This window comes from Equus asinus, chromosome 9 (assembly GCF_041296235.1).
Source record: "Equus asinus isolate D_3611 breed Donkey chromosome 9, EquAss-T2T_v2, whole genome shotgun sequence".
NCBI lineage: Eukaryota > Metazoa > Chordata > Mammalia > Perissodactyla > Equidae > Equus > Equus asinus.
The window spans coordinates 3,789,554-3,802,961 of NC_091798.1; the positions used below are offsets into that span (position 1 = coordinate 3,789,554).

The 13,408-nt window shown below is 45.0% G+C and overlaps 2 non-coding genes across 2 annotated transcripts; one reads left to right on the plus strand and one right to left on the minus strand.

Moving 5' to 3' along the window:
* The first annotated feature begins 678 nt into the window (after positions 1-678).
* Positions 679-750, plus strand: TRNAP-UGG (transfer RNA proline (anticodon UGG)). Its single transcript has one exon. It is a non-coding gene; the product is annotated as a tRNA-Pro (tRNA).
* Positions 751-1,392: 642 nt separating this feature from the next.
* On the minus strand, positions 1,393-1,474 carry TRNAL-AAG (transfer RNA leucine (anticodon AAG)). The gene has a single exon. It is a non-coding gene; the product is annotated as a tRNA-Leu (tRNA).
* Positions 1,475-13,408: the final 11,934 nt, after the last annotated feature.

Sequence of the window (13,408 nt, forward strand, 5' to 3'; positions counted from 1 at the left end):
GGAGCGCGCGGCGCGGGCGGAGAGCCGGGTACGGGCTGGGCGCGCGCACTGCTGCCAACCTGGGGGCTGCGTACCCGCCGCCGCGGCCGTCACTCTCGAGGGAGCGGGGTTCCTGGTCATCTCATTTCCGCCTTTCATTTCCCTACATTTTCTGAACATTTCCAAATAAGTATATGTTGTTTTCAGTATTTTCATAAAACAATAAAGAAAAGTCCCCACCCCTCACCAGAGGCCCCACATGAAGGGATTCCCCGGGGTTCGTCTCGCCTGTCGCGGTTCACGACCCAGTCCGTCCCACGTCCCCTCCAAGCCCGGCGTCCGGCGTCTCCAGGAGCCCTCCGGTTCTCCGGGACTCTGCCCCCTGCCCCTGGATCTCCAGGCTTGCATCTTATTTGGGCTTCTTTGGGAGGGGGTTCCTGGTCCCCAAAGAGGAAGGATGCCCCTGCCTGCTGCCCCAGTAGCCCCAGCAATGAGGCCCTCATTCGCATGCCAGATCGCAGAGGGGCCAAGGGATGCGGAGCGTTTACGCTGAGAGTTCACCGCAGACGCGGAGATGGGTAGGGCGAGCTGGGAGGCTTGTGGTCCCAGCATACCAGAAAACAGGATGACTTTCTCGATGATGAAGCGACGCCATATAGAATCAGATCACGGAGTAAACGAGGCTGGGGTTTACCAGCTGGCTCGTTGGTCTAGGGGTATGATTCTCGCTTTGGGTGCGAGAGGTCCCGGGTTCAAATCCCGGACGAGCCCGTCTTCTTCCTTTACCGTGGAACAAAGTTTTGTTTCATGGACAGTTTTGGTCCTGGGCAGGCAGTGGACATCACCAAGAGTCCCAGGAGGGCAGGGGATCGAGAAGAAAAGCAGGTAGGAAAGTGAGTGAGCCGCCCGGAACCAAGGGTCGTAGGTGAGATGTCGGGCGCAGAGCCTCCGCGGGTTCTGCTCCGGTAGGGCAGTCCTCGTCCGCTGTGACACTGCGCGTCCGTGCGGGCGGCGGCTTCCCCGACGGTCAGCAGCGCCTGTCGCGCGCGCGATCGGTGGGCAGCTGGGCGCGCGTTCGCCTCGCGAGCGGAAGGGTCCCTGGCGGAGACCGGCGCGGCTTCCTTTGTTTCTTACAGTTTGAAATTTATTACGTTGGGGTAAATCTGGAACTCCATGAGACAAACTCGGTCCCAGTCCAGGTTACAGAGATGCGCGGACTCCGGGGAGGAGAGAACGGCGTCTACACCTCTGGTTTCTCCGCCTCAGCCACGGGCACCGGTGAAGACCTGAGACCAGCCCCCTGCCCTCAAGGACACAGGCGAAAGGAGGCCACACACCTCGGTGCCGCCGCCAAACTGCGTCCCATTCCCCCTGGTTTACGGGGTGAAAAAAACGCAGAGCACGCTAACAAGTTGGCAGCGGTGGGATTCGAACCCACGCCCCCGAAGAGACTGGAGCCTTAATCCAGCGCCTTAGACCGCTCGGCCACGCTACCCACGCAGTGCACAATTTCAGATGTCGCCTTTCAGGTTAGATAGTGTCCCCAAGGTTCTCAGGAAAACCAAGTATTGGGGCGAGTCTATAGGTCGTGCAGAACCGCACCCCGGCCCCCAAGGTCAGCTGAGCCAGAGCCGCGCGCGTGGAAGCTGGGCTCCGCCAGCGCCCTGGCAGGAGGATTTGCGAAGCCCAGACCCCATGCCCTGGTTTTCAGAAGGAGACTCAAGAAGTCACTTCGCCGTTCGCCTTTGGGGAGTGCGCGTGGACGCAGGGGAAGCCTTCTACACTCTCACTTTTTTTTTTTTTTTTTAAACTGTGAGCGTGTATTGTTTTCACAAATTAAAAAAGGAGGGGGAAACCCTGCACTCTTTCCCAATTCTTTTCTTTTAAACCCATAATATTTTCTTGGCAATAATACCGACACATTCAGAAGTGGTTCTTTACTGAGCCGGTTGGCCGCGGTCTCAGAGGCCTGCGTCCGTGCAGCTTCGCTGCCTGAGCTTCCATCCTTTAAACAAGTGTTCCAACCAGGTGTATGGGGTCTTGACAAAACATGCTTGATTGCACCCTATACAGAGAAGCCCCCCCCCATTATAAAAATCCATTAAAAAAAATAGGAAAATCCAGGAAAAAACATTATATCGAAAAAAAATTCATCCTGGAGACCCAAACTCCGAGATAACCATCAACGTTTGGTGAACTAATCTCCAGTTTGTTTTTCTTCTGATTTTCCCTTGCACCAGTATGTCTATATTTTTAGTTGGGATCTTGCTGTGGATACAGATTTGAATCATGCTTTTTAAACTTAGATTTTATGTCATTAAATCTTCCCAAACCTCATTTGAATGTCTGGCTCAAATTCTAGGAGAGAAAGTAGCCTGATTTTTGTCCCTGAGGCCCTGACTCTGAACGGGAGATTCCAAGAGGGGAGGGTAACCAGGCTGGACTAGAACACACTGGGATCACAGCTGTCTCCTGGGAGATTCAGGCAGGTGCTTGGTTTCTTCTGTAAAGACTGCTGCGTGGTTCTTATAACTGTATGTAGCCGTCTGTTTTTAAGACAATGTGTGTGTCTTTCAGGCCTCATGGGCCTGCAGAGATGGCCTCAGCTGAGTGCTTGTTTTAATAATGTCACCTTCCACTCAATCGTTTTAATAACAGGAACTTCCACTCAGTTATCTTTGCCCCACAGTGAGGTCCTTAGTGTGGATTGGCAAATGTGTGTGTAAAACCACAAGGAAGCATGAATTGACCGCAGCTCCTGCAGTTGGCAGAGCTCTTACAGTCTACACATCTCGCCAACTTGGAACATTAACTTCTCACAAGAGAATGCTGATTTAGAATCTGAATCTTAAAAAAAAACAAAACAATATTTTGAAATAAGTATAGATTCACAGAGTTTCAAAGAAATGTACAGAAAGGTCTCATGCACCCTTCACCCACCCTCCCCAATGAAGGCATCTTGCATGACTATATGTAGTACAGTGACAAAACTGGAAACCGACACTGGTACAACCCACAGAGTTTATTCAGATTTCTCCACTTCTCCAGAAAGCTATTTTATCACCTGCCCAGCTTCCCGTAACTGTCACCACAATTAAGATACAGAACTGTGCCATTACCACATGCCTCCCTTGGGCTACTCTTTTATAGCCACACCATCCCTCTAATTTCCCCTGTCCCCATCCCCAACCCCTGGCAACCACGAATCTGTTGTCTGTCCCGAGTCTTGTTACTTCAAGAACGCTATATAAATGGAATAATACAGTACGCAGCCTCTAGAGATTGGCTTTTTTATTCAGCATAATTCCTTTAGGATCCATTCCACCTGTATCAAAAGTTATTTCTTTTTATTGCTGAGTAATATTGCATGGTACAAATGAACCAAGGTTTGTTTAACCATTCATGTGTTTCCTTTTATTCCTACTTTGTAGAGTGTTTTTATCATGAAAAGGTATTAAATTTTGACAAATCCTTTTTCTGCAGCAATTGAGATGATTATGTGGTCCCCCCCCCCGCACTTTATGCTGTTAGTATTGAGGATTTTTTAAATGTTGAATTTCTGTAGTTCTTTATATGCTCCAGCTACAAGTCTTTTGTTGAATATGTGGTTTGCAAATATTTTCTCCCCAATAAATTTTTGACAAGGGTGCAATAGCAATTCATTTCCTCTGAATTGAAAGGATAGCCTTTTCAACAGTTGTTGCTGGAGCATCCATAGACAAAAGAATGAACCTCAACCAAAATCTCCCAGTTTATACAAAAGTTAATTCAAAAGAGATCACAGACTTAAATGTAAAATTAAAACTATAAAACTTGTAGAAAAAATAGGAGAACTTTTTAGTTCCTAGAGCTGGGTGAAGAGTTCTTAGACTTGATGCCAAAAAGGAAAAATGGATAAATTGGACCTCAGCACAATTGAAAACTTCTCTTCTGTGAAAGACTCTGTTAAGAGAATGAAAAGATTTTAAGGTAAAAACAAAAGACCTAGATAATCATGGACAGTCTTGCAAAAACAACAATCTTCGACCTGGCCTTCCTGATGCCTGAAAGAACCACCCATTTATCTGTGTGTCAGAGCTTAGAATCTACTGAAGAATGCATCTCAAACTGCCTCTCTCCCTGTCATTTCCACCCTCCACACTCATGTTTATACAAGGGTTTATATAAGAGTTTATGTTAGGAGTGCCAAATCTTAGACTTACTGAAAGTACATCCCACCCTGGGACAGAGCGATTTCATCCATGCAAGTGCAGCCATGACAAGACTTACGTGCAGAAATGTTTCTAGCAGCTTTACTTGTAACTCAGATCTGGAAAAAGTCCAGATTTCCACCATCTTTATACTGGATAAATAAAACTTTTTTTTAAGATTGGCGCCTGAGCTAACATCTGTTGCCAATCTTCTTTTTTTATGTTTCTTCTTCTCCTCAAAGTCCACAGCACATAGTTGTGTATTCTAGCTGTGGGTCCTTCTGGCTCTGCTGTGTGGGACACCGCCTCAGCATGGCTTGACGAGCGGGGCTAAGTCTGCCCAACATCCAAACTGGCGAAGCCCAGGGCCACTGAAGTGGAGTGGGGGAACTTAACCCCTCACCATGGGGCGGAACTTAACCCCTCACCATGGGGCCAGCCCTATACTGGATAAATAAAATCTTATATAGTCATATATGGAATAGTTACAATAATGATAATTGTATGGTCTGAATTTTTGTGTCCCCTCCAAAATCCCCATTTTGGAATCCTAACACCCAATGTGATGGTCATGAATGGGATTAGTGCCCTTTGAAAGAGGCCCAAGAAAGCTCCCTTGCCCCTTCCACCACATGAGGACATAGAGAGAAGTTGGCAGTCCTCAACCTGAAAGAGGGCCCTCACGAGAACCTGGCTACATGGGCACCCTGATCTCAGACTTCCAGCCTCCAGGACTGTGAGAAATAAATTTCTGTTGTTTATAAACCAACCAGTCTGTAGTAGTTTGTTACAGCAGCCAGAACAGACTAAGATAAGCTTACTGCTACAAGCAACAAATGGACGGATTTCACTGACACTTACATGAAAAGAAGCCAGACATAAAAGAGTCTGTATTCTGCTGATTTCATACATATGATATTCAAGCATGAGCAAAACTAATCTGTTACCTGGGGAAGGAAGTGCAGACACTGACTGCAAAGGGACGTGAGAAAACTCTTCTGGGTGCTGGAAATATTCCATCTTGATCTGGGTGACGGGCACATACACGTGTGTGTGTGTACTCAGTTGTGCGCTTAAGATCTTTGCACATATAAACATCACTACACAATAAAGATATCTTTGCAAAATAAAATTTGAAAAATGAGTTCATTAGTTGGAAAGGCTGTGTATTCGTTTTTATTGCTGCATAACAGATTAGCATAAATTTAGTGGTTTAAAACAACACACATTTATTATTGTACAGTTTTTGTGGTTCAGGAGTCTGGGGACAGGTTAGCAAGGTCCTCCCCCCATGTCTCACCAGGTGAAATCGCAGTGTTGGTCATTGCTGCTGTGTCATCTGAGGCTCAGGATTCTCTCCTAACCTCATCAGCTGTGGGCAGAATCCTGTTCCCTGTGGTTGTAGGGCTGAAATACCCATTTCCTGGCTGGCTATTGGCTGGAGGCTGCTCTCAGAGCCCCTTGCTGGCTCATCAGCCCTCTCTCAACAGGCCAGTTCACTTCTCCTGTGAGGCCAGCAGTATAGCCTCTCTCTGGCACTTCACCTTCTTCTAGAGGGACCACCTGATTAAGTCAGGCCCACCCAGGATGATTTCCCTTTTGATTAACTCAAAGTCAACTGACCAGTGACCTTAACTATATCTGCAAAATTGCCTTTTCCATAAAATGTAACATGTCCATGGGAATGCTATCCCACCATATTCACTCAAGGGGAGGTGATTATAGAGGGTGTGTACACCAGATGGGGTGCATCTTTGAATTCTGCCTACCACAATTATAGACACGCGAAACAGAAACGGGAGTGTCTCCCAGCAGAACAGCCTTTCCAAGTTCCTTAAACCTTTTTGTTTTTGTAGCTTGTTAAAAACAAGATCCTGAATGAGGTAAGAGGGAGTCCCGGCTTTCCTGCCCTCCTGTGTGGCAACCCTAGCTTTCTGTCTTCACTTGGTAACACCAGACTAAGCGGGCACCAGGATGGGTGGGAAATAGTGGCAACCTCTGCCAAAGCACACCTTGGTTTTCTCCCTGCTGTGCACGTGTGTGCTGTGCACACGTGCGTGTGTGTTTGTGTGCTGTGCGTGTGTGCGTGTGTGTGTACGTAGTCTGCTTTCTCCAGCCTGCTCTTTCAGTTCCTTAGGACTTCCACTTTGTATTTTTAGACGCTTAAAAATTATTCCATTAATATATGCTCACTACAGGAAAATTAGACAGGCATAAGAAGAAAAATTAGCACAAATAAGCATACAGAAAATGAAAATTGCCCTTGGCCATGCTACACCTATTGTTTGTGTTTTGTTCTAGAGCTTTTCAGATTCTTCTCATGCATACTTGCACATAGGCATGGTTTTAACAAAAATGCTTTGCATTGTGTTTGTTTTGTAAAAATATCAACAATACAATTATTATAATTTCATGCCAATAAGTTCCTTCTTCATAATTTTTCCCTTCTTTTTTGGAATTTTAAACAAAAAGCAATAGGCCATGGGGGTGGGCAGGAGAAACCTTTAAATAACTGAACCAAAGAAGCTTGTTTAAACACGTTTTTTGGGAGCTGTCCACAGCTCCTAAGAAACTTCGGACAGCTTTACAAGAGCCTTTTACCCGTGGACGGCCAGTCTAAGGAATTGCTGCAGCCATTTAAAGTGAGGGGCTGCGTCAAGAGTCAGGGAAGGGCTCCCAGACTGACTTGTGGAGATTATTGAGATTCACACGTACGTGAGCATGACAGACTGGCTGATTTTCCTGAGTAAAAGCAAATGCAGGATTTATAAATGGAAAAGAAGAGGAAGGAGAGAAATTTCACAGCCAGTCTTGAAACAATGAGTCTTTTTTCTCACGGGTAAGCTGTTGGCTGGAGGCTGTCACAAGGGTAAGGCTGGCATCTGCCCTGGGTGGGCTAGCTGAGCTCATCAGGAAATGATCCGTTATTTCTGGTTTCTACCAAAAGATGTTGAACACCCAGCTGAGGCATATCATGACTCTGTAATGCCTGCAAAATGCAGGTTGTGACCGCACAGTTTTCCTCATAATAATTCTTCAGAAATTACATGTAACTTTTTGTTTTTCATTCAAGTCTACAGCCAAAGCAACAGAACAGAATTCAAGTTTCTTTTATTTCTTAAAAACAAAGCTATTTCCAATTGTTCATGGTTAGTATATAGAAATACAATTTATTTTAGCATATTGATCTTGTATCTTACAACCTTGCTAAACTCACTTATCAGTTCTAGTAGGGTTTTTTTTTTTTTTTGGTACATTCCATTGCATTTTCCTCACAGAAATCATGTCATTGTAAATAATGAAAGTTTTACTTCTTCCTTTCCAGTACAGATGGGTTTAATTATTTTCCTCACCTTGCTGCGCTGGCTAGAAACTCTAATACAATGTTGAATAGAAGTAGTGAGAATGGACGTCCTTGTTCCTCATCTTTTGGGGAAAGCTTTCAGTTTCTCAACATTGAGTGTGATGTTACCCTTTCTAGGGTGTAGAGATTCACACTGAGAGTTTTATTAAGAATTAGACAAAAGAAAAAGAGTAAAAAAAGTTTTTGTAACTATATGTGATGACGGATGTTAACTAGATTTACTGAGGTGATCATTTTGCAACACATATGAATATATATGTCAATTATACTTCAATAAAAATTTACAAATCCCGGAAATGTTTTGTATAATCTTTATATCTTGCTGTTTAACTATAAACATTATGTAAATTTCTATTGGGGAATAAATAAAATTTATTTTATTTTATTATTATACTGTTATTAGCTGTCCCTAAAAAAAAGAATGGATATTAGATTTTGTCAAATGATTCTTCTGCATCTACTGGAACGATTGATGCTTTTTCTTTTTTAGTTTGTTATTACACAAATTACGTTGATTGACTTTTCAAATGCTGACCTGGCCTTGATCAGTAGCTGAAATCGTCTGGGTCACTTATTTGTTTCCTTTTTTATTGTGTGGCTCTCCCCTGGGTGTAAGCTCCTGTGTCCCCAGACCCTGCAGAGGACGCTGCTCTGTCACCCAGGTTTTCCCCCGGCTTTACTGAGGAACGGTTTACAAATAAAAATGGTACATGCTCAAGGTTTATCACACGATGTTTTGATATACATATATACTGTGAAATAATCACCACAATCAAGCTAATCAACACCTTCATCACCTCACACAATTACCTTTTCGTTGTTGCTGTGGTAAGATCTACTCTCAGCAAATTTCAAGTATACAATATGTTATTATTAACTATAATCACCAGGCTGTACATAGGTCTCAGGAACTTATTTGTCTTATAACTGAAAGTTTGTATTCTTTGATCCACAGATTCTGTTTCCCCACCCCCCAGCCCCTGGTAACCACCATTCTGCTTTGTCTCTATGAGTTTAACGTTTTTAGATTCCACACGTAAGTAAGATCATGCATTACTTGTCTTTCTGTGTCTGGCTTATTTCATTTAGCACAATTTCCTCCAGGTTCATCCATGTTTTCACAAATGGCAGAATTTCCTTATTTATTTTTTAAGGCTGAATAATATTCCATTATAAATATGTCAATCACATTTTTTTTACCCATTCATCCATCAATAGACACTTAGGTTATTTCCATGTCTTGGCTATTGTGCCTAATGCTGCAATGAACTTAGGGGTGCAGATATCTCTCAAGATACTTATTATATTTCCTTTGGATATATACCGAGACATGGGAGTGCTGAATCGTACAGTAACCTAGCTTCAGGCAATGTGGAAGCAGCAGCATCCTGTTGGATGGTGAGTAATCACCCAACACAGCTCTCACTGTGGTTACCAGCAACCTCCTGCTGTGGCTAAAGCCTTGAGAACTTTTCAGCCCCATCTTTCTCAGTTCTCTGAAGCATCAACACACTGGATTTGAAATATGATGCCACATCCAGTCTCTTCCCACCTCCTGAGCCTCAGGGTCTGACTCTCCTTCTCTTCCTCCACCTGCTGTAAATGTTTCTGAAGGACCTGAACCAGAGGCCCTTCTCATGCCCACTCTCTTCAACCACTGCCGTGGTTGCCAATATGATCAACACCTCTTGGTTTTGTCTCTAGCCCACATCTCTCACCTAGTTTTCTCTTTCATTTTCTTTTTTTTTTTCTTTTTAGGAAGATCAGCCCTGAGCTAACATCTGCTGCCAATCCTCCTCTTTTTGCTGAGGAGGACTGGCCCTTAGCATCCGTGCCCATCTTCTGCTACTTTATATGTGGGACACGTGCCACAGCATGGCTTGCCAAGCGGTGCCAAGTCCGCACCAGGACCCGAACCGGTGATCCTAACTGGCAAACCCCGGGCCTACGAAGCGGAATGTGCGCACTTAACTACTGCGCCACTGGGCCGGCCCCACCTCTTTCATTCCAAGTCTTTCTAGGCACACAAGCTCCAGCTCCACCCCCAAATGAACCGATTCCCTCCCTATTCCCCAACCAGCTCCTCCTGTGTGTCCCCCTCTCTCAGGAAATGGTGCCTGCATGCTCCTGGCACATGCCCACATGCCCACTGGGCAGTTCCAGACAACTCCACTGCTGCCATCACCTCTCTCCAGGATTGCTCACCCTCTAGTCACACCTCCTTCTGCCAGTACATCAGAAAGGTGTCCATTTCTTATGTGCTTACTTCATTAACCAAGCTCAAAGGGATGCATGAACAAAGCCCAGATTTGCAGTGAGATATAAGCCAGAATAGACATTTGTGCTAGGCAACAAGGGGAAACCAGAAGGAAATAGGTGAGCAGGGAGCAGGCACTTTGCACCCTCTTACCTGGACAGAGCCTGGGGCAGGTGGGTGGACAGACTAAACCTTCCAAACCCTCTGGATAATTTCCTATCTCAATGCACATCTTTTGTAAAATACAACCATTCATTTAGATAAAAGCATTCTTAGTTGTATTTGTGACCTTAAACAAATAGACAGCCAGTATTTCTCCAGCAAAAACGGGCTTATTGGGGATTAGTGAAGAATTGCTATTTGGGACCTGCAACCCTGGTGAGCCACGTGTGAGTCCCCAAGCACCAAGGGAAGTGAAACTCTTATAGAAGGGAAGAGGAAGTTGGGAGGGCTCTTGTAAACAAAGAGTCCCCTGGAGGAGACTGGGAGCCCCAGGTGTGGTGGCTTTTCGTTGGCTGAGCTGTGACAGTCTCTCAGTGGTTGGGCTTCCTGGCAGTCAAGAAGAGGAAGCATTTCTCCTCCTGTTGGGCTCTGCTGTTGACGTAGGGCTTGAAAGTTACTCCTTTTGGCCTTCCAACTCCAATGTAATGAGATTTCTGTTTATTAATTTCCACATTTTCCCTTTTGATCAAGATCTTTATCTGAAGGCATTGCTGATCAAGAGCCAGGTTTTTCCAGTTTCATCAGCCTTTTGCCCCTCAACGTGAGGAAGGACCTTTCCTGGGTGTCGTGTCCCAGGTCAGAGTGAAAGTGCACAGATTGGAAACCTACTGAGGTCACATTTGAGTAACAAGGAGAGGTAGGAGGGAGAACTCTCAGGCATTTCTCTTTTCTAAAGTCCACATGTTGTCAAGATCGTAAGCATCAGAGGTCATCTGAAGCATTATGTCATCATCAAAAATTTGCAGACAAACCTCCAACAGGCCTGGTCTGGACATCTTGGGGAAGCTGTCTCATCAGAAGTCCTCTGCTTCAATTCTGGGAAATCTTTGGTTTTAAGTCACCAGACGGTGTGCAGGTCCACTCAGGGCTTGGTGCTTTCTGTAGGTGTGTCACGTGAATTAAGAGTCTGGTCCTTGGAGTTTTGTTGCACATGAATTAGTTAATAGTACCTGATAGAGGTCTTTCCAGTGAGGTTGAAGAAGGTCCCTCCTAATTAAATTTCCACCCTTGTTTTTCCTTTTCTCAGGCTAGTTGTTGGGCTTCTCTAGCCAGTTTTTCTAAGTCATCATTTGGGGAAATATCCCTTTGGACATGCAGAGGTTTGGCTGTTGTTGGTTCTCTTAAGGGCTGCATTCCTTGCGGAAATGTCAGCAAGGTGATTTCCTTTAGTTTCCAGAGAGTCAAGTTTAGAATGTCCCTAGATCTTAATAATAGCTAAAGCAGCAGGTAAGTGTGTACCATCCAATAATTCGTGAATATAGGGATCATTTTTAATTTTATTTTGCTGGAAGTAAGGAAGCCATGTTTTTTCCACAACCTTCAGAAATCATGAGCTACTCTGAAAGTGTATCTCCATCAGTATAAATGTTGGTGGTTCTGCCCTTGGCTGAAGTACAAGCACCTGTAAGAGCATATAATTCATCCCATTAGGCTGAAGTAGCCATAGGTAAAGGTGCTGCCTCAATGATATCAAAAGTAGTGGCAATAGCACACCCAGCAAACACTTGCCATTGTCACCCTTACATAAGAGCCATCAGTGAGCCATGAGAAGTCAGCGTTACCCAAGGAGCTTCCTGCAGATCATCAGGAGGAGTCAGGTGATCAGTAAGCATTAAGCAGTCGTGAGGGGCTTTGTTGGAAATGCAGGGGAGAAGAGTAGCAGGATTAAGGTTATTACAACATTACAAAGTTATGTGAGGAGCAGTTAACACAAGGATTTCATAGGAGGTGAGGGGACTGACTGACTGGCTGAAAAATGTTGAGTGTGATGAAAATTCAGGAGGGTTTCTACTGCTTGAGGTACAAAAATGGTTAAGAGTATCCCATAATGATTTTCTTGGTGGCCTTAACCAAAGGGTAGTGGCAGTAATGGCTCTGATGTCAGCCCCGATATCAGTTCCCCTACATTAAACCCAGCATATGTGGGGTTAAAACCAGAGCACTCTTTCCCTGCTTACTCCCTGGCTCCAGAATCCGCTGTCCTCCATGGAGACAGACACAGCCAAGGACAGCCACCTGGATTCCTTATCCGCTTGTTTTCCTCCCAAGGCCGACTGCAGGCTGGTGGGAAAGCTCCAACCACCAAGGCCACTGACTCCCCCATCTGTCTACAAACAGCCACGTTCCTCAAAAACCTTTAAAACCCCTCGCCTCCCCTCTTTTGGGGAGACGAGATGAAACGAGACAAATTTGAGGGCTCACTCTCATCTCCTGGCTGACGTCATCCTAAATAAAAGCCCTTTCCTTGCCATTAGCCTGGTGTGCCAGTTTTTATTTGGCCCTTCTTGTGTGCTGGGTAAAGAACCTATGTTTGTAGACACTAACAGGTCGAAGGCAAGGGGGGACATTCCTGTGCCACAGGGGCCACTTGCTGGCTGTAATACTCTATAGGTCCATGGTGGTTCCCATGTTTTTGGGTGAGTATTCCAAGGGCGTTCCCTTCCTTTTCATATACAATAAGAAAAACGGGAATCTGGTAACTGGGATGTCCAAGGGCAGGTGGGTTCATCAAACTCTCCTTTAAGGCCTTAAAGGTATGTTGTCCTGTTCCACCCAGAAAACCGTGTTGAGGTTGTAGTTCTTTCTAAATAAACATAAGAGAGTTTGGCCATAAGAGAGAAATTTGGAATCCAATTTTGGCAATAACCGAGTAGCCCAAGAAAAATCTCCCATTGGCACTTAGTTTGGGGTTTGGGGAAACTTAGGACCCCACGAAGCCTATCTGGATCTTGTGTAGCCCTTGTTCTATCAGATGCACTAAATATCGAACCTGGGTTTGGGCTAACTGAAATTTCTCCTTGGTGACCATTTGTCCCTTTAAGGCTAAAAGCTTTAGCAGGTGGAGGCTGTCTTCCTGGGTGGAGGCTTGGGAATAGGAGCAAAGAAGCGAGTGGTCCACATATTGCAACGAAGGAGAACCTCTAGGCAGCTTTATATCATCCAGATCAGCCTTCAGGGCTTGTGAGAAATGAGAAGGGCTCTCAGTAAAACCCAGAGGCATTGCTGTCCTTTCCTTTCCAAGTAAAGGCAAAAGGGTACTGACTAGCTGCATCAACTGGAATACTAACGGATGCACGGCATAAATCAGTTGCCATAAAGGATTTGCTTCCAGTGGGAATGGATGTTGGCAGCCTATGAGGGTTAGGAACAACAAGGTGTCGAGGGATAGCAATGTTGTTTATTGCTCGGAGGTCCTGGACAAACCTCCACACTCAGCGCTTGGTTTTTCTCATGGGTAAAAAGGGAGTGTTCCAAGGGCTAGGACAAGAGACAATGAGCCCATGAGCCTCGTAATCTTCTATTATGGCCTTTATACCTTAAAGAGCTTCTTTACTTATAGGATATTGATTAATTCTGGGGAGAGGTTTTGAGGGATCTATTTGAATCTTCATGGGA